The sequence below is a fragment of the Macaca mulatta genome, chromosome 13 (assembly GCF_049350105.2).
Source record: "Macaca mulatta isolate MMU2019108-1 chromosome 13, T2T-MMU8v2.0, whole genome shotgun sequence".
In the NCBI taxonomy this organism is placed as follows: domain Eukaryota; kingdom Metazoa; phylum Chordata; class Mammalia; order Primates; family Cercopithecidae; genus Macaca; species Macaca mulatta.
In genome coordinates, this window is record NC_133418.1 from 31,431,698 (window position 1) to 31,457,707 (window position 26,010).

The following is a 26,010-nucleotide window of genomic DNA, read 5'->3' on the forward strand; positions in this document are numbered from 1 at the left end:
ATCATCTCACGGAGTTACAGCTTTCCCCTCAAGAAGCCTTTCGCTAAGACAGTTGTTGTGGAATTGGCAAAGTGATATTTGGAACGCCATAGAGGGCTATGTTGAAAAAGGAAATATCCTCAGATGAAATCTGGAAAGAAGCTTTCTGAGAATCTGCTTAGTGTTCTGTTAATTCATCTCACAGACTTACATCTGTATTTCGTGGATCTCTTTGCTAGCCTTATTTCTGTGGAATCTGAGAACAGATATTTCGGATCCCTTTGAAGACTATAGGGCCAAAGGAAATATCCTCCAATAACAAAGAGAAAGAAGCTTTCTGAGAAACTTCTTTGTGTTCTGTGAAATCATCTCACAGAGTTACAGCTTTCCCCTCAAGAAGCCTTTCCCTAAGACAGTTCTTGTGGAATTGCCAAAGTGATATTTGGAATGCCATAGAGGGCTATGGTGAAAAAGGAAATATCCTCAGATGAAATCTGGAAAGAAGCTTTCTGAGAAACTGCTTAGTGTTCTGTTAATTCATCTCACAGAGTTACATCAGTATTTCGTGGATCTCTTTGCTAGCCTTATTTCTGTGGAATCTGAGAACAGATATTTCGGATCCCTTTGAAGACTATAGGGCCAAAGGAAATATCCTCCGATAACAAAGAGAAAGAAGCTTTCTGAGAAACTTCTTTGTGTTCTGTGAAATCATCTCACAGAGTTACAGCTTTCCCCTCAAGAAGACTTTCGCTAAGACAGTTCTTGTGGAATTGGCAAAGTGATATTTCGAAGGCCATAGAGGGCTATGGTGAAAAAGGAAATATCATCAGATGAAATCTGGAAAGAAGCTTTCTGAGAAACTGCTTAGTGTTCTGTTAATTCATCTCATAGAATTACATCTGTATATCGTGGATCTCTTTGCTAGCCTTATTTCTGTGGAATCTGAGAACAGATATTTCGGATCCCTTTGAAGAGTATAGGGCCAAAGGAAATATCCTCCGATAACAAAGAGAAAGAAGCTTTCTGAGAAACTTCTTTGTGTTCTGTGAAATCATCTCACAGAGTTACAGCTTTCCCCTCAAGAAGCCTTTCGCTAAGGCAGTTCTTGTGGAATTGGCAAAGTGATATTTGGAAGGCCATAGAGGGCTATGGTGAAAAAGGAAATATCCTCAGATGAAATCTGGAAAGAAGCTTTCTGAGAAACTGCTTAGTTTTCTGTTAATTCATCTCACAGACTTACATCTGTATTTCGTGGATCTCTTTGCTAGCCTTATTTCTGTGGAATCTGAGAACAGATATTTCGGATCCCTTTGAAGACTCCAGGGCCAAAGGAAATATCCTCCGATAACAAAGAGAAAGAAGCTTTCTGAGAAACTTCTTTGTGTTCTGTGAAATCATCTCACAGAGTTACAGCTTTCCCCTCAAGAAGCCTTTCGCTAAGACAGTTCTTGTGGAATTGGCAAAGTGATATTTGGAACGCCCTAGAGGGCTATGGTGAAAAACGAAATATCCTCAGATGAAATCTGGAAAGAAGCTTTCTGAGAAACTGCTCTGTGATATGTGACTTCCACTCACAGAGTTACATCTGTATTTCGTGGATCTCTTTGCTAGCCTTATTTCTGTGGAATCTGAGAACAGATATTTCGGATCCCTTTGAAGACTATAGGGACAAAGGAAATATCCTCCGATAACAAAGAGAAAGAAGCTTTCTGAGAAACTTCTTTGTGTTCTGTGAAATCATCTCACATCGTTACAGCTTTCCCCTCAAGAAGCCTTTTGCTAAGACAGTTCTTGTGGAATTGGCAAAGTGATATTTGGAACGCCATAGAGGGCTATGGTGAAAAAGGAAATATCCTCAGATGAAATCTGGAAAGAAGCTTTCTGAGAAACTGCTCTGTGATATGTGACTTCCACTCACTGAGTTACATCTGTATTTCGTGGATCTCTTTGCTAGCCTTATTTTTGTGGAATCTGAGAACAGATATTTCGGATCCCTTTGAAGACTATAGGGCCAAAGGAAATATCCTCCGATAACAAAGAGAAAGAAGCTTTCTGAGAAACTTCTTTGTGTTCTGTGAAATCATCTCACAGAGTTACAGCTTTCCCCTCAAGAAGACTTTCACTAAGACAGTTCTTGTGGAATTGGCAAAGTGATATTTGGAACGCCATAGAGGGCTATGGTGAAAAAGGAAATATCCTCAGATGAAATCTGGAAAGAAGCTTTCTGAGAAACTGCTTAGTGTTCTGTTAATTCATCTCACAGACTTACATCTGTATTTCGTGGATCTCTTTGCTAGCCTTATTTCTGTGGAATCTGAGAACAGATATTTCGGATCCCTTTGAAGACTATAGGGCCAAAGGAAATATGCTCCTATAACAAAGAGAAGGAAGCTTTCTGAGAAACTTCTTTGTGTTCTGTGAAATCATCTCACAGAGTTACAGCTTTCCCCTCAAGAAGCCTTTCGCTATGACAGTTCTTGTGGAATTGGCAAAGTGATATTTGGAACGCCATAGAGGGCTATGGTGAAAAAGGAAATATCCTCAAATGAAATCTGGAAAGAAGCTTTCTGAGAAACATCTCTGTTATATGTGACTTCCACTCACAGAGTTACATCTGTATTTCGTGGATCTCTTTGCTAGCCTTATTTCTGTGGAATCTGAGAACAGATATTTCGGATCCCTTTGAAACTATAGGGCCGAAGGAAATATCCTCCGATAACAAAGAGAAAGAAGCTTTCAGAGAAACTTCTCTGTGTTCTGTGAAATCATCTCACAGAGTTACAGCTTTCCCCTCAAGAAGCCTTTCGCTAAGACAGTTCTTGTGGAATTGGCAAAGTGATATTTGGAACGCCATAGAGGGCTATGGTGAAAAAGGAAATATCCTCAGATGAAGTCTGGAAAGAAGCTTTCTGAGAAACTGCTTAGTTTTCTGTTAATTCATCTCACAGACTTACATCTGTATTTCGTGGATCTCTTTGCTAGCCTTATTTCTGTGGAATCTGAGAACAGATATTTCGGATCCCTTTGAAGACTCCAGGGCCAAAGGAAATATCCTCCGATAACAAAGAGAAAGAAGCTTTCTGAGAAACTTCTTTGTGTTCTGTGAAATCATCTCACAGAGTTACAGCTTTCCCCTCAAGAAGCCTTTCGCTAAGACAGTTCTTGTGGAATTGGCAAAGTGATATTTGGAACGCCCTAGAGGGCTATGGTGAAAAACGAAATATCCTCAGATGAAATCTGGAAAGAAGCTTTCTGAGAAACTGCTCTGTGATATGTGACTTCCACTCACAGAGTTACATCTGTATTTCGTGGATCTCTTTGCTAGCCTTATTTCTGTGGAATCTGAGAACAGATATTTCGGATCCCTTTGAAGACTATAGGGCCAAAGGAAATATCCTCCGATAACAAAGAGAAAGAAGCTTTCTGAGAAACTTCTTTGTTTTCTGTGAAATCATCTCACAGAGTTACAGCTTTCCCCTCAAGAAGCCTTTTGCTAAGACAGTTCTTGTGGAATTGGCAAAGTGATATTTGGAACGCCATAGAGGGCTATGGTGAAAAAGGAAATATCCTCAGATGAAATCTGGAAAGAAGCTTTCTGAGAAACTGCTCTGTGATATGTGACTTCCACTCACTGAGTTACATCTGTATTTCGTGGATCTCTTTGCTAGCCTTATTTTTGTGGAATCTGAGAACAGATATTTCGGATCCCTTTGAAGACTATAGGGCCAAAGGAAATATCCTCCGATAACAAAGAGAAAGAAGCTTTCTGAGAAACTTCTTTGTGTTCTGTGAAATCATCTCACAGAGTTACAGCTTTCCCCTCAAGAAGACTTTCACTAAGACAGTTCTTGTGGAATTGGCAAAGTGATATTTGGAACGCCATAGAGGGCTATGGTGAAAAAGGAAATATCCTCAGATGAAATCTGGAAAGAAGCTTTCTGAGAAACTGCTTAGTGTTCTGTTAATTCATCTCACAGACTTACATCTGTATTTCGTGGATCTCTTTGCTAGCCTTATTTCTGTGGAATCTGAGAACAGATATTTCGGATCCCTTTGAAGACTATAGGGCCAAAGGAAATATGCTCCTATAACAAAGAGAAGGAAGCTTTCTGAGAAACTTCTTTGTGTTCTGTGAAATCATCTCACAGAGTTACAGCTTTCCCCTGAAGAAGCCTTTCGCTATGACAGTTCTTGTGGAATTGGCAAAGTGATATTTGGAACGCCATAGAGGGCTATGGTGAAAAAGGAAATATCCTCAAATGAAATCTGGAAAGAAGCTTTCTGAGAAACATCTCTGTTATATGTGACTTCCACTCACAGAGTTACATCTGTATTTCGTGGATCTCTTTGCTAGCCTTATTTCTGTGGAATCTGAGAACAGATATTTCGGATCCCTTTGAAACTATAGGGCCGAAGGAAATATCCTCCGATAACAAAGAGAAAGAAGCTTTCTGAGAAACTTCTCTGTGTTCTGTGAAATCATCTCACAGAGTTACAGCTTTCCCCTCAAGAAGCCTTTCGCTAAGACAGTTCTTGTGGAATTGGCAAAGTGATATTTGGAACGCCATAGAGGGCTATGGTGAAAAAGGAAATATCCTCAGATGAAGTCTGGAAAGAAGCTTTCTGAGAAACTGCTCTGTGATATGTGACTTCCACTCACAGAGTTACATCTCTATTTCGTGGATCTCTTTGCTAGCCTTATTTCTGTGGAATCTGAGAACAGATATTTCGGATCCCTTTGAAGACTATAGGGCCAAAGGAAATATCCTCCGATAACAAAGAGAAAGAAGCTTTCTGAGAAACTTCTTTGTGTTCTGTGAAATCATCTCACAGAGTTACAGCTTTCCCCTCAAGAAGCCTTTCGCTAAGACAGTTCTTGTGGAATTGGCAAAGTGATATTTCGAAGGCCATAGAGGGCTATGGTGAAAAAGGAAATATCATCAGATGAAATCTGGAAAGAAGCTTTCTGAGAAACTGCTTAGTGTTCTGTTAATTCATCTCATAGAATTACATCTGTATATCGTGGATCTCTTTGCTAGCCTTATTTCTGTGGAATCTGAGAACAGATATTTCGGATCCCTTTGAAGAGTATAGGGCCAAAGGAAATATCCTCCGATAACAAAGAGAAAGAAGCTTTCTGAGAAACTTCTTTGTGTTCTGTGAAATCATCTCACAGAGTTACAGCTTTCCCCTCAAGAAGCCTTTCGCTAAGACAGTTCTTGTGGAATTGGTAAAGTGATATTTGGAATGCCATAGAGGGCTATGGTGAAAAAGGAAATATCCTCAGATGAAGTCTGGAAAGAAGCTTTCTGAGAAACTGCTTAGTGTTCTGTTAATTCATCTCACAGAGTTACATCTGTATTTCGTGGATCTCTTTGCTAGCTTTATTTCTGTGGAATCTGAGAACAGATATTTCGGATCCCTTTGAAGACTACAGGGCCAAAGGAAATATCCTCCGATAACAAAGAGAAAGAAGCTTTCTGAGAAACTTCTTTGTGTTCTGTGAAATCATCTCACAGAGTTCCAGCTATCCCCTCAAGAAGCCTTTCGCTAAGACAGTTCTTGTGGAATTGGCAAAGTGATATTTGGAAGGCCCTAGAGGGCTATGGTGAAAAAGGAAATATCCTCAGATGAAATCTGGAAAGAAGCTTTCTGAGAAACTGCTTAGTGTTCTCTTAATTCATCTCACAGAGTTACACCTGTATTTCGTGGATCTCTTTGCTAGCCTTATTTCTGTGGAATCTGAGAACAGATATTTCGGATCCCTTTGAAGACTATAGGGGCAAAGGAAATATCCTCCGATAACAAAGAGAAAGAAGATTTCTGAGAAACTTCTTTGTGTTCTGTGAAATCATCTCACAGAGTTACAGCTTTCCCCTCAAGAAGCCATTCGCTAAGACAGTTCTTGTGGAATTGGCAAAGTGATATTTGGAACGCCATAGAGGGCTATGGAGAAAAAGGAAATATCCTCAGATGAAATCTGTAAAGAAGCTTTCTGAGAAACTGCTTAGTGTTCTGTTATTTCATCTCACAGAGTTACATCTGTATTTCGTGGATCTCTTTGTTAGCCTTATTTCTGTGGAATCTGAGAACAGATATTTCGGATCCCTTTGAAGACTATAGGGCCAAAGGAAATATCCTCCGATAACAAAGAGAAAGAAGCTTTCTGAGAAACTTCTTTGGGTTCTGTGAAATCATCTCACAGAGTTACAGCTTTCCCATCAAGAAGCCTTTCGCTAAGACAGTTCTTGTGGTATTGGCAAAGTGATATTTGGAACGCCCTAGAGGGCTATGGTGAAAAAGGAAATATCCTCAGATGAAATCTGGAAAGAAGCTTTCTGAGAAACTGCTCTGTTATATGTGACTTCCATTCAAAGAGTTACATATGTATTTCGTGGATCTCTTTGCTAGCCTTATTTCTGTGGAATCTGAGAACAGATATTTCGGTTCCCTTTGAAGACTATAGGGCCAAAGGAAATATCCTCCGATAACAAAGAGAAAGAAGCTTTCTGAGAAACTTCTTTGTGTTCTGTGAAATCATCTCACAGAGTTACAGCTTTCCCCTCAAGAAGCCTTTCGCTAAGACAGTTCTTGTGGAATTGGCAAAGTGATATTTGGAACGCCATAGTGGGCTATGGTGAAAAAGGAAATATCCTCAGATGAAGTTTGGAAAGAAGTTTTCTGAGAAACTGCTTAGTGTTCTGTTAATTCATCTCACAGAGTTACATATGTATTTCGTGGATCTCTTTGCTAGCCTTATTTCTGTGGAATCTGAGAACAGATATTTCGGATCCCTTTGAAGACTACAGGGCCAAAGGAAATATCCTCCGATAACAAAGAGAAAGAAGCTTTCTGAGAAACTTCTTTGTGTTCTTTGAAATCATCTCACAGAGTTACAGCTTTCCCCTCAAGAAGCCTTTCGCTAAGACAGTTCTTGTGGAATTGGCAAAGTGATATTTGGAAGGCCGTAGAGGGCTATGGTGAAAAAGGAAATATCCTCAGATGAAATCTGGAAAGAAGCTTTCTGAGAAACTGCTTAGTGTTCTGTTAATTCATCTGACAGAATTACATCTGTATTTCGTGGATCTCTTTGCTAGCCTTATTTCTGTGGAATCTGAGAACAGATATTTCGGATGCCTTTGAAGACTATAGGGCCAAAGGAAATATCCTCCGATAACAAATAGAAAGAAGCTTTCTGAGAAACTTCTTTGTGTTCTGTGAAATCATCTCACAGAGTTACAGCTTTCCCCTCAAGAAGCCTTTCGCTGAGACAGTTCTTGTGGAAATGGCAAAGTGATATTTGGAAGCCCATAGAGTGCTATGGTGAAAAAGGAAATATCCTCAGATGAAATCTGGAAAGAAGCTTTCTGAGAAACTGCTTAGTGTTCTGTTAATTCATCTCACAGAGTTACATCTGTATTTCGTGGATCTCTTTGCTAGCCTAATTTCTGTGGAGTCTAAGAACAGATATTTCCCATCCCTTTGAAGACTATAGGGCCAAAGGAAATATCCTCCGATAACAAAGAGAAAGAAGCTTTCTGAGAAACTTCTTTGGGTTCTGTGAAATCATCTCACAGAGTTACAGCTTTCCCATCAAGAAGCCTTTCGCTAAGACAGTTCTTGTGGAATTGGCAAAGTGATATTTGGAACGCCCTAGAGGTCTATGGTGAAAAAGGAAATATCCTCAGATGAAATCTGGAAAGAAGCTTTCTGAGAAACTGCTCTGTTATATGTGACTTCCACTCAAAGAGTTACATCTGTGTTTCGTGGATCTCTTTGCTAGCCTTATTTCTGTGGAATCTGAGAACAGATATTTCGGTTCCCTTTGAAGACTATAGGGCCAAAGGAAATATCCTCCGATAACAAAGAGAAAGAAGCTTTCTGAGAAACTTCTTTGTGTTCTGTGAAATCATCTCACAGAGTTACAGCTTTCCCCTCAAGAAGCCTTTCGCTAAGACAGTTCTTGTGGAATTGGCAAAGTGATATTTGGAACGCCATAGAGGGCTATAGTGAAAAAGGAAATATCCTCAGATGAAGTTTGGAAAGAAGCTTTCTGAGAAACTGCTTAGTGTTCTGTTAATTCATCTCACAGAGTTACATATGTATTTCGTGGATCTCTTTGCTAGCCTTATTTCTGTGGAATCTGAGAACAGATATTTCGGATTCCTTTGAAGACTACAGGGCCAAAGGAAATATCCTCCGATAAAAAAGAGAAAGAAGCTTTCTGAGAAACTTCTTTGTGTTCTTTGAAATCGTCTCACAGAGTTACAGCTTTCCCCTCAAGAAGCCTTTCGCTAAGACAGTTTTGTGGAATTGGCAAAGTGATATTTGGAAGGCCGTAGAGGGCTAAGGTGAAAAAGGAAATATCCTCAGATGAAAACTGGAAAGAAGCTTTCTGAGAAACGGCTTAGTGTTCTGTTAATTCATCTGACAGAATTACATCTGTATTTCGTGGATCTCTTTGCTAGCCTTATTTCTGTGGAAACTGAGAACAGATATTTCTGATGCCTTTGAAGACTATAGGGCCAAAGGAAATATCCTCCGATAACAAAGAGAAAGAAGCTTTCTGAGAAACTTCTTCGTGTTCTGTGAAATCATCTCACAGAGTTACAGCTTTCCCCTCAAGAAGCCTTTCGCTAAGACAGTTCTTGTGGAATTGGCAAAGTGATATTTGGAAGGCCATAGAGGGCTATGGTGAAAAAGGAATTATCCTCAGATGAAATCTGGAAAGAAGCTTTCTGAGAAACTGCTTAGAGTTTTGTTAATTCATCTCACAGAATTACATCTGTATTTCGTGGATCTCCTTGATAGCCTTATTTCTGTGGAATCTGAGAACAGATATTTCGGATCCCTTTGAAGACTATAGGACCAAAGGAAATATCCTCCGATAACAAAGAGAAAGAATCTTTCTGAGAAACTTCTTTGTGTTCTATGAAATCATCTCACAGAGTTACAGCTTTCCCCTCAAGAAGCCTTTCGCTAAGACAGTTCTTGTGGAAATGGCAAAGTGATATTTGGAAGCCCATAGAGTGCTATGGTGAAAAAGGAAATATCCTCAGATGAAATCTGGAAAGAAGCTTTCTGAGAAACTGCTTAGTGTTCTGTTAATTCATCTCACAGAGTTACATCTGTATTTCGTGGATCTCTTTGCTAGCCTAATTTCTGTGGAGTCTGAGAACAGATATTTCCCATCCCTTTGAAGACTATAGGGCCAAAGGAAATATCCTCCGATAACAAAGAGAATGAAGGTTTCTGAGAAACTTCTTTGTGTTCTGTGAAATCATCTCACAGAGTTACAGCTTTCCCCTCAAGAAGCCTTTCGCTAAGACAGTTCTTGTGGAATTGGCAAAGTGATATTTGGAATGCCATAGAGGGCTATGGTGAAAAAGGAAATATCCTCAGATGAAATCTGGAAAGAAGCTTTCTGAGAAACTGCTTAGTGTTCTGTTAATTCATCTCACAGAGTTACATCTGTATTTCGTGGATCTCTTTGCTAGCCTAATTTCTGTGGAATCTGAGAACAGATATTTCGGATCCCTTTGAAGACTATAGGGCCAAAGGAAATATCCTCCGATAACAAAGAGAAAGAAGCTTTCTGAGAAACTTCTTTGTGTTCTGTAAAATCTTCTCACAGAGTTACAGCTTTCCCCTCAAGAAGCCTTTCGCTAAGACAGTTCTTGTGGAATTGGCAAAGTGATATTTGGAACGCCATAGAGGGCTAAGGTGAAAAAGGAAATATCCTCAGATGAAATCTGGAAAGAAGCTTTCTGAGAAACTGCTTAGTGTTCTGTTAATTCATCTCACAGAGTTACATCTGTATTTCGTGGATCTCTTTGCTAGCCTTATTTCTGTGGAATCTGAGAACAGATATTTCGGATCCCTTTGAAGACTACTGGGCCAAAGGAAATATCCTCCGATAACAAAGAGAAAGAAGCTTTCTGAGAAACTTCTTTGTGTTCTTTGAAATCATCTCACAGAGTTACAGCTTTCCCCTCAAGAAGCCTTTCGCTAAGACAGTTCTTGTGGAATTGGCAAAGTGATATTTAAGGCCATAGAGTTCTATGGTGAAAAAGGAAATATCCTCAGATGAAATCTGGAAAGAAACTTTCTGAGAAACTGCTCTGTTATATGTGACTTCCACTCACAGAGTTACATCTGTATTTCGTGGATCTCTTTGCTAGCCTTATTTCTGTGGAATCTGAGAGCAGATATTTCGGATCCCTTTGAAGACTATAGGGCCAAAGGAAATATCCTCCGATAACAAAGAGATAGAAGCTTTCTGAGAAACTTCTTTGTGTTCTGTGAAATCATCTCACAGAGTTACAGCTTTCCCCTCAAGAAGCCTTTCGCTAAGACAGTTCTTGTGGAATTGGCAAAGTGATATTTGGAACGCCATAGAGGGCTATGGTGAAAAAGGAAATATCCTCAGATGAAATCTGGAAAGAAGCTTTCTGAGAAACTGCTTAGTGTTCTGTTAATTCATCTCACAGAGTTACAACTGTATTTCGTGGATCTCTTTGCTAGCCTAATTTCTGTGGAATCTGAGAACAGATATTTCCCATCCCTTTGAAGACTATAGGGCCAAAGGAAATATCCTCCGATAACAAAGAGAAAGAAGCTTTCTGAGAAACTTCTTTGTGTTCTGTGAAATCATCTCACAGAGTTACAGCTTTCCCCTCAAGAAGCCTTTCGCTGAGACAGTTCTTGTGGAATTGGCAAAGTGATATTTGGAAGCCCATAGAGGGCTATGGTGAAAAACGAAATATCCTCAGATGAAATCTGGAAAGAAGCTTTCTGAGAAACTGCTCTGTTATATGTGACTTCCACTCAAAGAGTTACATCTGTATTTCGTGGATCTCTTTGCTAGCCTTATTTCTGTGGAATCTGAGAACAGATATTTCGGTTCCCTTTGAAGACTATAGGGCCAAAGGAAATATCCTCCGATAACAAAGAGAAAGAAGCTTTCTGAGAAACTTCTTTGTGTTCTGGGAAATCATCTCACAGAGTTACAGCTTTCCCCTCAAGAAGCCTTTCGCTAAGACAGTTCTTGTGGAATTGGCAAAGTGATATTTGGAACGCCATAGTGGGCTATGGTGAAAAAGGAAATATCCTCAGATGAAGTTTGGAAAGAAGCTTTCTGAGAAACTGCTTAGTGTTCTGTTAATTCATCTCACAGAGTTACATATGTATTTCGTGGATCTCTTTGCTAGCCTTATTTCTGTGGAATCTGAGAACAGATATTTCGGATCCCTTTGAAGACTACAGGGCCAAAGGAAATATCCTCCGATAACAAAGAGAAAGAAGCTTTCTGAGAAACTTCTTTGTGTTCTTTGAAATCATCTCACAGAGTTACAGCTTTCCCCTCAAGAAGCCTTTCGCTAAGACAGTTCTTGTGGAATTGGCAAAGTGATATTTGGAAGGCCGTAGAGGGCTATGGTGAAAAAGGAAATATCCTCAGATGAAATCTGGAAAGAAGGTTTCTGAGAAACTGCTTAGTGTTCTGTTAATTCATCTGACAGAATTACATCTGTATTTCGTGGATCTCTTTGCTAGCCTTATTTCTGTGGAATCTGAGAACAGATATTTCGGATGCCTTTGAAGACTATAGGGCCAAAGGAAATATCCTCCGATAACAAATAGAAAGAAGCTTTCTGAGAAACTTCTTTGTGTTCTGTGAAATCATCTCACAGAGTTACAGCTTTCCCCTCAAGAAGCCTTTCGCTGAGACAGTTCTTGTGGAAATGGCAAAGTGATATTTGGAAGCCCATAGAGTGCTATGGTGAAAAAGGAAATATCCTCAGATGAAATCTGGAAAGAAGCTTTCTGAGAAACTGCTTAGTGTTCTGTTAATTCATCTCACAGAGTTACATCTGTATTTCGTGGATCTCTTTGCTAGCCTAATTTCTGTGGAGTCTGAGAACAGATATTTCCCATCCCTTTGAAGACTATAGGGCCAAAGGAAATATCCTCCGATAACAAAGAGAATGAAGGTTTCTGAGAAACTTCTTTGTGTTCTGTGAAATCATCTCACAGAGTTACAGCTTTCCCCTCAAGAAGCCTTTCGCTAAGACAGTTCTTGTGGAATTGGCAAAGTGATATTTGGAATGCCCTAGAGGGCTATGGTGGAAAAGGAAATATCCTCAGATGAAATCTGGAAAGAAGCTTTCTGAGAAACTGCTTAGTGTTCTGTTTATTCATCTCACAGAGTTACATCTGTATTTCGTGGATCTCTTTGCTAGCCTAATTTCTGTGGAATCTGAGAACAGATATTTCGGATCCCTTTGAAGACTATAGGGCCAAAGGAAATATCCTCCGATAACAAAGAGAAAGAAGCTTTCTGAGAAACTTCTTTGTGTTCTGTAAAATCTTCTCACAGAGTTACAGCTTTCCCCTCAAGAAGCCTTTCGCTAACACAGTTCTTGTGGAATTGGCAAAGTGATATTTGGAACGCCATAGAGGGCTAAGGTGAAAAAGGAAATATCCTCAGATGAAATCTGGAAAGAAGCTTTCTGAGAAACTGCTTAGTGTTCTGTTAATTCATCTCACAGAGTTACATCTGTATTTCGTGGATCTCTTTGCTAGCCTTATTTCTGTGGAATCTGAGAACAGATATTTCGGATCCCTTTGAAGACTACTGGGCCAAAGGAAATATCCTCCGATAACAAAGAGAAAGAAGCTTTCTGAGAAACTTCTTTGTGTTCTTTGAAATCATCTCACAGAGTTACAGCTTTCCCCTCAAGAAGCCTTTCGCTAAGACAGTTCTTGTGGAATTGGCAAAGTGATATTTAAGGCCATAGAGTTCTATGGTGAAAAAGGAAGTATCCTCAGATGAAATCTGGAAAGAAACTTTCTGAGAAACTGCTCTGTGATATGTGACTTCCACTCACAGAGTTACATCTGTATTTCGTGGATCTCTTTGCTAGCCTTATTTCTGTGGAATCTGAGAGCAGATATTTCGGATCCCTTTGAAGACTATAGGGCCAAAGGAAATATCCTCCGATAACAAAGAGATAGAAGCTTTCTGAGAAACTTCTTTGTGTTCTGTGAAATCATCTCACAGAGTTACAGCTTTCCCCTCAAGAAGCCTTTCGCTAAGACAGTTCTTGTGGAATTGGCAAAGTGATATTTGGAACGCCATAGAGGGCTATGGTGAAAAAGGAAATATCCTCAGATGAAATCTGGAAAGAAGCTTTCTGAGAAACTGCTTAGTGTTCTGTTAATTCATCTCACAGAGTTACAACTGTATTTCGTGGATCTCTTTGCTAGCCTAATTTCTGTGGAATCTGAGAACAGATATTTCCCATCCCTTTGAAGACTATAGGGCCAAAGGAAATATCCTCCGATAACAAAGAGAAAGAAGCTTTCTGAGAAACTTCTTTGTGTTCTGTGAAATCATCTCACAGAGTTACAGCTTTCCCCTCAAGAAGCCTTTCGCTGAGACAGTTCTTGTGGAATTGGCAAAGTGATATTTGGAAGCCCATAGAGGGCTATGGTGAAAAACGAAATATCCTCAGATGAAATCTGGAAAGAAGCTTTCTGAGAAACTGCTCTGTTATATGTGACTTCCACTCAAAGAGTTACATCTGTATTTCGTGGATCTCTTTGCTAGCCTTATTTCTGTGGAATCTGAGAACAGATATTTCGGTTCCCTTTGAAGACTATAGGGCCAAAGGAAATATCCTCCGATAACAAAGAGAAAGAAGCTTTCTGAGAAACTTCTTTGTGTTCTGGGAAATCATCTCACAGAGTTACAGCTTTCCCCTCAAGAAGCCTTTCGCTAAGACAGTTCTTGTGGAATTGGCAAAGTGATATTTGGAACGCCATAGAGGGCTATAGTGAAAAAGGAAATATCCTCAGATGAAGTTTGGAAAGAAGCTTTCTGAGAAACTGCTTAGTGTTCTGTTAATTCATCTCACAGAGTTACATATGTATTTCGTGGATCTCTTTGCTAGCCTTATTTCTGTGGAATCTGAGAACAGATATTTCGGATTCCTTTGAAGACTACAGGGCCAAAGGAAATATCCTCCGATAAAAAAGAGAAAGAAGCTTTCTGAGAAACTTCTTTGTGTTCTTTGAAATCATCTCACAGAGTTACAGCTTTCCCCTCAAGAAGCCTTTCGCTAAGACAGTTTTGTGGAATTGGCAAAGTGATATTTGGAAGGCCGTAGAGGGCTAAGGTGAAAAAGGAAATATCCTCAGATGAAAACTGGAAAGAAGCTTTCTGAGAAACGGCTTAGTGTTCTGTTAATTCATCTGACAGAATTACATCTGTATTTCGTGGATCTCTTTGCTAGCCTTATTTCTGTGGAATCTGAGAACAGATATTTCGGATGCCTTTGAAGACTACAGGGCCAAAGGAAATATCCTCCGATAACAAAGAGAAAGAAGCTTTCTGAGAAACTTCTTCGTGTTCTGTGAAATCATCTCACAGAGTTACAGCTTTCCCCTCAAGAAGCCTTTCGCTAAGACAGTTCTTGTGGAATTGGCAAAGTGATATTTGGAAGGCCATAGAGGGCTATGGTGAAAAAGGAATTATCCTCAGATGAAATCTGGAAAGAAGCTTTCTGAGAAACTGCTTAGAGTTTTGTTAATTCATCTCACAGAATTACATCTGTATTTCGTGGATCTCCTTGCTAGCCTTATTTCTGTGGAATCTGAGAACAGATATTTCGGATCCCTTTGAAGACTATAGGACCAAAGGAAATATCCTCCGATAACAAAGAGAAAGAATCTTTCTGAGAAACTTCTTTGTGTTCTATGAAATCATCTCACAGAATTACAGCTTTCCCCTCAAGAAGCCTTTCGCTAAGACAGTTCCTGTGGAAATGGCAAAGTGATATTTGGAAGCCCATAGAGTGCTATGGTGAAAAAGGAAATATCCTCAGATGAAATCTGGAAAGAAGCTTTCTGAGAAACTGCTTAGTGTTCTGTTAATTCATCTCACAGAGTTACATCTGTATTTCGTGGATCTCTTTGCTAGCCTAATTTCTGTGGAGTCTGAGAACAGATATTTCCCATCCCTTTGAAGACTATAGGGCCAAAGGAAATATCCTCCGATAACAAAGAGAATGAAGCTTTCTGAGAAACTTCTTTGTGTTCTGTGAAATCATCTCACAGAGTTACAGCTTTCCCCTCAAGAAGCCTTTCGCTAAGACAGTTCTTGTGGAATTGGCAAAGTGATATTTGGAATGCCATAGAGGGCTATGGTGAAAAAGGAAATATCCTCAGATGAAATCTGGAAAGAAGCTTTCTGAGAAACTGCTTAGTGTTCTGTTAATTCATCTCACAGAGTTACATCTGTATTTCGTGGACCTCTTTGCTAGCCTAATTTCTGTGGAATCTGAGAACAGATATTTCGGATCCCTTTGAAGACTATAGGGCCAAAGGAAATATCCTCCGATAACAAAGAGAAAGAAGCTTTCTGAGAAACTTCTTTGTGTTCTGTGAAATCATCTCACAGAGTTACAGCTTTCCCCTCAAGAAGCCTTTCGCTAACAGTTCTTGTGGAATTGGCAAAGTGATATTTGGAACGCCATAGAGGGCTAAGGTGAAAAAGGAAATATCCTCAGATGAAATCTGGAAAGAAGCTTTCTGAGAAACTGCTTAGTGTTCTGTTAATTCATCTCACAGAGTTACATCTGTATTTCGTGGATCTCTTTGCTAGCCTTATTTCTGTGGAATCTGAGAACAGATATTTCGGATCCCTTTGAAGACTACTGGGCCAAAGGAAATATCCTCCGATAACAAAGAGAAAGAAGCTTTCTGAGAAACTTCTTTGTGTTCTTTGAAATCATCTCACAGAGTTACAGCTTTCCCCTCAAGAAGCCTTTCGCTAAGACAGTTCTTGTGGAATTGGCAAAGTGATATTTAAGGCCATAGAGTTCTATGGTGAAAAAGGAAATATCCTCAGATGAAATCTGGAAAGAAACTTTCTGAGAAACTGCTCTGTTATATGTGACTTCCACTCACAGAGTTACATCTGTATTTCGTGGATCTCTTTGCTAGCCTTATTTCTGTGGAATCTGAGAGCAGATATTTCGGATCCCTTTGAAGACTTTAGGGCCAAAGGAAATATCCTCCGATCACAAAGAGAGAGAAGCTTTCTGAGAAACTTCTTTGTGTTCTGTGAAATCATCTCACAGAGTTACAGCTTTCCCCTCAAGAAGCCATTCACTAAGACAGTTCTTGTGGAATTGGCAAAGTGATATTTGGAACGCCATAGAGGGCTATGGTGAATAAGGAAATATCCTCAGATGAAATCTGGAAAGAAGCTTTCTGAGAAACTGCTTAGTGTTCTGTTAATTCATCTCACAGAGTAACATCTGTATTTCGTGGATCTCTTTGCTAGCCTAATTTCTGTGGAATCAGAGAACAGATATTTCCCATCCCTTTGAAGACTATAGGGCCAAAGGAAATATCCTCCGATAACAAAGAGAAAGAAGCTTTCTTAGAAACTTCTTTGTGTTCTGTGAAATCATCTCACAGAGTTACAGCCTTCCCCTCAAGAAGCCTTTCGCTTAGACAGTTCTTGTGGAATTGGCAAAGTGATATTTAGAAGCCCATAGAGGGCTATGGTGAAAAAAGAAATATCCTCAGATGAAATCTGGAAAGAAGCTTTCTGAGAAACTGCTTAGTGTTCTGTTAATTCATCTCACAGAGTTACACCTGTATTTCGTGGATCTCTTTGCTAGCCTTATTTCTGTGGAATCTGAGAACAGATATTTCGGATCCCTTTGAAGACTATAGGGGCAAAGGAAATATCCTCCGATAACAAAGAGAAAGAAGATTTCTGAGAAACTTCTTTGTGTTCTGTGAAATCATCTCACAGAGTTACAGCTTTCCCCTCAAGAAGCCATTCGCTAAGACAGTTCTTGTGGAATTGGCAAAGTGATATTTGGAACGCCATAGAGGGCTATGGTGAAAAAGGAAATATCCTCAGATGTAATCTGGAAAGAAGCTTTCTGAGAAACTGCTTAGTGTTTTGTTATTTCATCTCACAGAGTTACATCTGTATTTCGTGGATCTCTTTGTTAGCCTTATTTCTGTGGAATCTGAGAACAGATATTTCGGATCCCTTTGAAGACTATAGGGCCAAAGGAAATATCCTCCGATAACAAAGAGAAAGAAGCTTTCTGAGAAACTTCTTTGTGTTCTGTGAAATCATCTCACAGAGTTACAGCTTTCCCCTCAAGAAGCCTTTCGCTAAGACAGTTCTTGTGGAATTGGCAAAGTGATATTTGGAACGCCATAGAGGGCTATGGTGAAAAAGGAAATATCCTCAGATGAAGTTTGGAAAGAAGCTTTCTGAGAAACTGCTTAGTGTTCTGTTAATTCATCTCACACAGTTACATATGTATTTCGTGGATCTCTTTGCTAGCCTTATTTCTGTGGAATCTGAGAACAGATATTTCGGATCCCTTTGAAGACTATAGGGCCAAAGGAAATATCCTCCGATAACAAAGAGAAAGAAGCTTTCTGAGAAACTTCTTTGTGTTCTTTGAAATCATCTCACAGAGTTACCGCTTTCCCCTCAAGAAGCCTTTCGCTAAGACAGTTCTTGTGGAATTGGCAAAGTGATATTTGGAAGGCCGTAGAGGGCTATGGTGAAAAAGGAAATATCCTCACATGAAATCTGGAAAGAAGATTTCTGAGAAACTGCTTAGTGTTCTGTTAATTCATCTGACAGAATTACATCTGTATTTCGTGGATCTCTTTGCTAGCCTCATTTCTGTGGAATCTAAGAACAGATATTCGGATGCCTTTGAAGACTATAGGGCCAAAGGAAATATCCTCCGATAACAAAGAGAAAGAAGCTTTCTGAGAAACTTCTTTGTGTTCTGTGAAATCATCTCACAGAGTTACAGCTTTCCCCTCAAGAAGCCTTTCGCTAAGACAGTTCTTGTGGAATTGGCAAAGTGATATTTGGAATGCCGTAGAGGGCTATGGTTAAAAAGGAAATATCCTCAGATGAAATCTGGAAAGAAGCTTTCTGAGAAACTGCTTAGTGTTCTGTTAATTCATCTCACAGAGTTACATCTGTATTACGTGGATGTCTTTGCTAGCCTTATTTCTGTGGAATCTGAGAACAGATATTTCAGATGCCTTTGAAGACTATAGGGCCAAAGGAAATATCCTCCGATAACAAAGAGAAAGAAGCTTTCTGAGAAACTTCTTTGTGTTCTGTGAAATCATCTCACAGAGTTACAGCTTTCCCCTCAAGAAGCCTTTCGCTAAGACAGTTCTTGTGGAATTGGCAAAGTGATATTTGGAATGCCGTAGAGGGCTATGGTTAAAAAGGAAATATCCTCAGATGAAATCTGGAAAGAAGCTTTCTGAGAAACTGCTTAGTGTTCTGTTAATTCATCTCACAGAGTTACATCTGTATTACGTGGATGTCTTTGCTAGCCTTATTTCTGTGGAATCTGAGAACAGATATTTCGGATCCCTTTGAAGACTATAGGGCCAAAGGAAATATCCTCCGATAACAAAGAGAAAGAAGCTTTCTGAGAAACTTCTTTGTGTTCTGTGAAATCATCTCACAGAGTTACAGCTTTCCCCTCAAGAAGCCTTTCGCTAAGACAGTTTTGTGGAATTGGCAAAGTGATATTTGGAAGGCCATAGAGGGCTATGGTGAAAAAGGAAGTATCCTCAGATGAAATCTAGAAAGAAGCTTTCCGAGAAACTGCTTAGTGTTCTGTTATTTCATCTCACAGAGTTACATCTGTATTTCGTGGATCTCTTTGCTAGAGTTATTTCTGTGGAATCTGAGAACAGATATTTCGGATCCCTTTGAAGACTATAGGGCAAAAGGAAATATCCTCCGATAACAAAGAGAAAGAAGCTTTCTGAGAAACTTCTTTGTGTTCTGTGAAATCATTTCACAGAGTTACAGCTTTCCCCTCAAGAAGCCTTTCGCTAAGACAGTTCTTGTGGAATTGGCAAAGTGATATTTGGAACTCCGTAGAGGCCTATGGTGAAAAAGGAAGTATCCTCAGATGAAATCTGGAAAGAAGCTTTCTGAGAAACTACTTAGTGTTCTGTTAATTCATCTCACAGAGTTACATCTGTATTTCGTGGATCTCTTTGCTAGCCTTATTTCTGTGGAATCTGAGAACAGATATTTCGGATCCCTTTGAAGACTATAGGGCCAAAGGAAATATCCTCCGATAACAAAGAGAAAGAAGCTTTCTATGAAACTTCTTTGTGTTCTGTGAAATCATCTCACAGAGTTACAGCTTTCCCCTCAAGAAGCCTTTCGCTATGACAGTTCTTGTGGAATTGGCAAAGTGATATTTGGAAGCCCATTGAGGGCTATGGTGAAAAAGGAAATATCCTCAGATGAAATCTGGAAAGAAGCTTTCTGAGAAACTGCTTAGTGTTCTGTTAATTCATCTCACAGAGTTACATCTCTATTTCGTGGATCTCTTTGCTAGCCTTATTTCTGTGGAATCTGAGAACAGATATTTCGGATCCCTTTGAAGACTATAGGGCCAAAGGAAATATCCTCCGATAACAAAGAGAAAGAAGCTTTCTAAGAAACTTCTTTGTGTTCTGTGAAATCATCTCACAGAGTTACAGCTTTCCCCTCAAAAAGCCTTTCGCTAAGACAGTTCTTGTGGAATTGGCAAAGTGATATTTGGAACGCCTTAGAGGGCTATGGTGAAAAAGGAAATATCCTCAGATGAAATCTGGAAAGAAGCTTTCTGAGAAACTGCTAAGTGTTCTGTTAATTCATCTCACAGAGTTACATCTGTATTTCGTGGATCTCTTTGCTAGCCTAATTTCTGTGGAATCTGAGAACAGATATTTCGGATCCCTTTGAAGACTATAGGGCCAAAGGAAATATCCTCCGATAACAAAGAGAAAGAAGCTTTCTGAGAAACTTCTTCGTGTTCTGTGAAATCATCTCACAGAGTTAGAGCTTTCCCCTCAAGAAGCCTTTCACTAAGACAGTTCTTGTGGAATTGGCAAAGTGATATTTGGAACGCCATAGAGGGCTAGGGTGAAAAAGGAAATATCCTGAGATGAAATCTGGAAAGAAGCTTTCTGAGAAACTGCTTAGTGTTCTGTTAATTCATCTCACAGAGTTACATCTCTGTTTCGTGGATCCCTTTGCTAGCCTTATTTCTGTGGAATCTGAGAACAGATATTTCGGATCCCTTTGAAGACTATAGGGCCAAAGGAAATATCCTCCGATAACAAAGAGAAAGAAGCTTTCTGAGAAACTTCTTTGTGTTCTGTGAAATCATCTCACAGAGTTACAACTTTCCCCTCAAGAAGCCTTTCGCTAAGACAGTTCTTGTGGAATTGGCAAAGTGATATTTGGAAGGCCATAGAGGGCTATGGTGAAAAAGGTAGTATCCTCAGATGAAATCTGGAAAGAAGCTTTCTGAGAAACTGCTTAGTGTTCTGTTCATTCATCTCACAGAGTTACATCTGTATTTCGTGGATCTCTTTGCTAGCCTAATTTCTGTGGAATCTGAGAACAGATATTTCGGATCCCTTTGACGACTATAGGGCCAAAGGAAATATCCTCCGATAACAAAGAGAAAGAAGCTTTCTGAGAAACTTCTTTGTGTTCTGTGAAATCATCTCACAGAGTTACAGCTTTCCCCTCAAGAAGCCTTTCGCTAAGACAGTACTTGTGGAATTGGCAAAGTGATATTTGGAAGGCCATAGAGGGCTATGGTGAAAAAGGAAATATCCTCAGATGAAATCTGGAAAGAAGCTTTCTGAGAAACTGCTTAGTGTTCTGTTAATTCATCTCCCAGAGTTACATCTGTATTTCGTGGATCTCTTTGCTAGCCTTATTTCTGTGGAATCTGAGAACAGATATTTCGGATCCCTTTGAAGACTATAGGGCCAATGGAAATATCCTCCGATAACAAAGAGAAAGAAGCTTCCTGAGAAACTTCTTTGTGTTCTGTGAAATCATCTCACAGAGTTACAGGTTTCCCCTTTAGAAGCCTTTCGCTAAGACAGTTTTTGTGGAATTGGCAAAGTGATATTTGTAACGCCATAGAGGCCTATGGTGAAAAAGGAAATATCCTCAGATGAAATCTGGAAAGAAGCTGTCTGAGAAACTGCTCTGTGATATGTGACTTCCACTCCCGGAGTTACATCTGTATCTCATGGATCTCTTTGCTAGCCTTATTTCTGTGGAATCTGAGAACAGATATTTCGGATCCCTTTGAAGACTATAGGGCCAAAGGAAATATCCTCCGATAACAAAGAGAAAGAAGCTTTCTACGAAACTTCTTTGTGTTCTGTGAAATCATCTCACAGAGTTACAACTTTCCCCTCAAGAAGCTTTTCGCTAAGACAGTTCTTGTGGAATTGGCAAAGTGATATTTGGAATCCCATAGAGGGCTATGGTGAAAAAGGAAATATCCTCAGATGAAATCTGAAAAGAAGCTTTCTGAGAAACTGCTTAGTGTTCTGTTAATTCATCTCACAGAGTTACATCTGTATTTCGTGGATCTCTTTGCTAGCCTTATTTCTGTGGAATCTGAGAACAGATATTTCGGATCCCTTTGAAGACTATAGGGCCAAAGGAAATATCCTCCGATAACAAAGAGAAAGAATCATTCTGAGAAACTTCTTTGTGTTCTGTGAAATCATCTCACAGAGTTACAGCTTTGCCCTCAAGAAGCCTTTCACTAAGACAGTTCTTGTGGAATTGGCAAAGTGATATTTGGAATGCCATAGAGGGCTATGGTGAAAAAGGAAATATCCTCAGATGAAATCTGGAAAGAAGCTTTCTGAGAAACTGCTTAGTGTTCTGTTAATTCATCTCACAGAGTTACATCTGTATTTCGTGGATCTCTTTGCTAGCCTTATTTCTGTGGAATCTGAGAACAGATATTTCGGATCCCTTTGAAGACTATAGGGCCAAAGGAAATATCCTCCGATAACAAAGAGAAGGAAGCTTTCTGAGAAACTTCTTTGTGTTCTGTGAAATCATCTCACAGAGTTACAGCTTTCCCCTCAAGAAGCCTTTCGCTAAGACAGTTCTTGTGGAATTGCCAAATGATATTTGGAACGCCGTAGAGGCCTATGGTGAAAAAGGAAATATCCTCAGATGAAATCTGGAAAGAAGCTTTCTGAGAAACTGCTTAGTGTTCTGTTAATTCATCTCACAGAGTTACATCTGTATTTCGTGGATCTCTTTGCTAGCCTTATTTCTGTGGAATCTGAGAACAGATATTTCGGATCCCTTTGAAGACTATAGGTCCAAAGGAAATATCCTCCGATAAAAAAGAGAAAGAAGCTTTCTGAGAAACTTCTCTGTGTTCTGTGAAATTATCTCACAGAGTTACAGCTTTCCCCTCAAGAAGCCTTTCGCTAAGACAGTTCTTGTGGAATTGGCAAAGTGATATTTGGAACGCCGTAGAGGCCTATGGTGAAAAAGGAAATATCCTCAGATGAAATCTGGAAAGAAGCTTTCTGAGAAACTGCTTAGTGTTCTGTTAATTCATCTCACAGAGTTACATCTGTATTTCGTGGATCTCTTTGCTAGCCTTATTTCTGTGGAATCTGAGAACAGATATTTCGGATCCCTTTGAAGACTATAGGGCCAAAGGAAATATCCTCCGATAACAAAGAGAAAGAAGCTTTCTGAGAAACTTCTTTGTGTTCTGTGAAATCATCTCACAGAGTTACAGCTTTGCCCTCAAGAAGCCTTTCGTTAAGACAGTTCTTGTGGAATTGGAAAAGTGATATTTGGAATGCCATAGAGGGCTATGGTGAAAAAGGAAATATCCTCAGATGAAATTTGGAAAGAAGCTTTCTGAGAAACTGCTTAGTGTTCTCTTAATTCATCTCACAGAGTTACATCTGTATTTCGTGGATCTCTTTGCTAGCCTTATTTCTGTGGAATCTGAGAACAGATATTTCGGATCCCTTTTAAGACTAGAGGGCCAAAGGAAATATCCTCCGATAACAAAGAGAAAGAAGCTTTCTGAGAAACTTCTTTGTGTTCTGTGAAATCATCTCACAGAGTTACAGCTTTCCCCTCATGAAGCCTTTGGCTAAGACAGTTCTTGTGGAATTGGCAAAGTGATATTTGGAACGCCATAGAGGGCTATGGTGAAAAAGGAAATATCCTCAGATGAAATCTGGAAAGAAGCTTTCTGAGAAACTGCTTTGTGTTCTGTTAATTCATCTCACAGAGTTACATCTGTATTACGTGGATGTCTTTGCTAGCCTTATTTCTGTGGAATCTGAGAACAGATATTTCGGATCCCTTTGAAGACTATAGGGCCAAAGGAAATATCCTCCGATAACAAAGAGAAAGAAGCTTTCTGAGAAACTTCTTTGTGTTCTATGAAATCATCTCACAGACTTACAGCTTTCCCCTCAAGAAGCCTTTCGCCAAGACAGTTCTTGTGGAATTGGCAAAGTGATATTTGGAAGCCCGTAGAGGGCTATGGTGAAAAAGGAAATATCCTCAGATGAAATCTGGAAAGAAGCTTTCTCAGAAACTGCTTAGTGTTATGTTAATTCATTTCACAGAGTTACATCTGTATTTCGTGGATCTCTTTGCTAGCCTTATTTCTGTGGAATCTGAGAACAGATATTTCCCATCCCTTTGAAGACTATAGGGCCAAAGGAAATATCCTCCGATAACAAAGAGAAAGAAGCTTTCTGAGAAACTTCTTTGTGTTCTGTGAAATCATCTCACAGAGTTACAGCTTTCCACTCAAGAAGCCTTTCGCTAAGACAGTTCTTGTGGAATTGGGAAAGTGATATTTGGAATGCCCTAGAGGGCTATGGTGAAAAAGGAAATATCCTCAGATGAAATCTGGAAAGAAGCTTTCTGAGAAACTGCTTAGTGTTCTGTTAATTCATCTCACAGAATTATATCTGTATTTCGTGGATCTCCTTGTTAGCCTTATTTCTGTGGAATCTGAGAACAGATATTTCGGATCCCTTTGAAGACTATAGGGCCAAAGGAAATGTCCTCCGATAAAAAAGAGAAAGAATCTTTCTGAGAAACTTCTTTGTGTAATATGAAATCATCTCACAGAGTTACAGCTTTCCCCTCAAGAAGACTTTCGCTAAGACAGTTCTTGTGGAAATGGCAAAGTGATATTTGGAAGCCCATCAGAGGGCTATGGTGAAAAAGGAAATATCCTCAGATGAAATCTGGAAAGAAGCTTTCTGAGAAACTGCTTAGTGTTCTGTTAATTCATCTCACAGAGTTACATCTGTATTTCGTGGATCTCTTTGCTAGCCTAATTTCTGTGGAATCTGAGAACAGATATTTCGGATCCCTTTGAAGACTATAGGGCCAAAGGAAATATCCTCCGATAACAAAGAGAAGGAAGCTTTCTGAGAAACTTCTTTGTGTTCTGTGAAATCATCTCACAGAGTTACAGCTTTGCCCTGAAGAAGCCTTTCGCTAAGACAGTTCTTGTGGAATTGGCAATGTAATATTTGGAACGCCATAGAGGGCTATGGTGAAAAAGGAAATATCCTCAGATGAAATCTGGAAAGAAGCTTTCTGAGAAACTGCTTAGTGTTCTGTTAATTCATCTCACAGAGTTACAACTGTATTTCGTGGATCTCTTTGCTAGCCTAATTTCTGTGGAATCTGAGAACACATATTTCCCATCCCTTTGAAGACTATAGGGCCAAAGGAAATATCCTCCGATAACAAAGAGAAAGAAGCTTTCTGAGAAACTTCTTTGTGTTCTGTGAAATCATCTCACAGACTTACAGCTTTCCCCTCAAGAAGCCTTTCGCTAAGACAGTTCTTGTGGAATTGGCAAAGTGATATTTGGAAGCCCATAGTGGGCTATGGTGAAAAAGGAAATATCCTCAGATGAAATGTGGAAAGAAGCTTTCTGAGAAACTGCTCTGTGTTCTGTTAATTCATCTGAAAGAACTACATCTGTATTTCGTGGATCTCCTTGCTAGCCTTATTTCTGTGGAATCTGAGAACAGATATTTCGGATCCCTTTGAAGACTATAGGGCCAAAGGAAATATCCTCCGATAACAAAGAGAAAGAAACTTTCTGAGAAACTTCTTTGTGTTCTGTGAAATCATCTCACAGAGTTACAGCTTTCCCCTCAAGAAGCCTTTCGCTAAGACAGTTCTTGTGGAATTGGCAAAGTGATATGTGGAAGCCCATAGAGGGCTATGGTGAAAAAGGAAATATCCTCAGATGAAATCTGGATAGAAGCTTTCTGAGAAACTGCTTAGTGTTCTGTTAATTCATCTCACAGAGTTACATCTGTATTTCGTGGATCTCTTTGCTAGCCTAATTTCTGTGGAATCAGAGAACAGATATTTCCCATCCCTTTGAAGACTATAGGGCCAAAGGAAATATCCTCCGATAACAAAGAGAAAGAAGCTTTCTGAGAAACTTCTTTGTGTTCCGTGAAATCATCTCACAGAGTTACATCTGTATTTGGTGAATCTCTTTGCTAGCCTTATTTCTGTGGAATCTGAGAACAGATATTTCGGATCCCTTTGAAGACTATAGGGGCAAAGGAAATAACCTCCGATAACAAAGAGAAATAAGATTTCTGAGAAACTTCTTTGTGTTCTGTGAAATCATCTCACAGAGTAACAGATTTCCCCTCAAGAAGCCATTCGCTAAGACAGTTCTTGTGGAATTGGCAAAGTGATATTTGTAACGCCATAGAGGGCTATGGTGAAAAAGGAAATATCCTCAGATGAAATCTGGAAAGAAGCTTTCTGAGAAACTGCTCTGTTATATGTGACTTCCACTCACAGAGTTACATCTGTATTTCGTGGATCTCTTTGCTAGCCTTATTTCTGTGGAATCTGAGAGCAGATATTTCGGATCCTTTTGAAGACTATAGGGCCAAAGGAAACATCCTCCGATAACAAAGAGAAAGAAGCTTTCTGAGAAACTTCTTTGTGTTCTGTGAAATCATCTCACAGAGTTACAGCTTTCCCCTCAAGAAGCCTTTCGCTAAGACAGTTCTTGTGGAATTGGCAAAGTGATATTTGGAACTCCATAGAGGGCTATGGTGAAAAAGGAAATATCCTCAGATGAA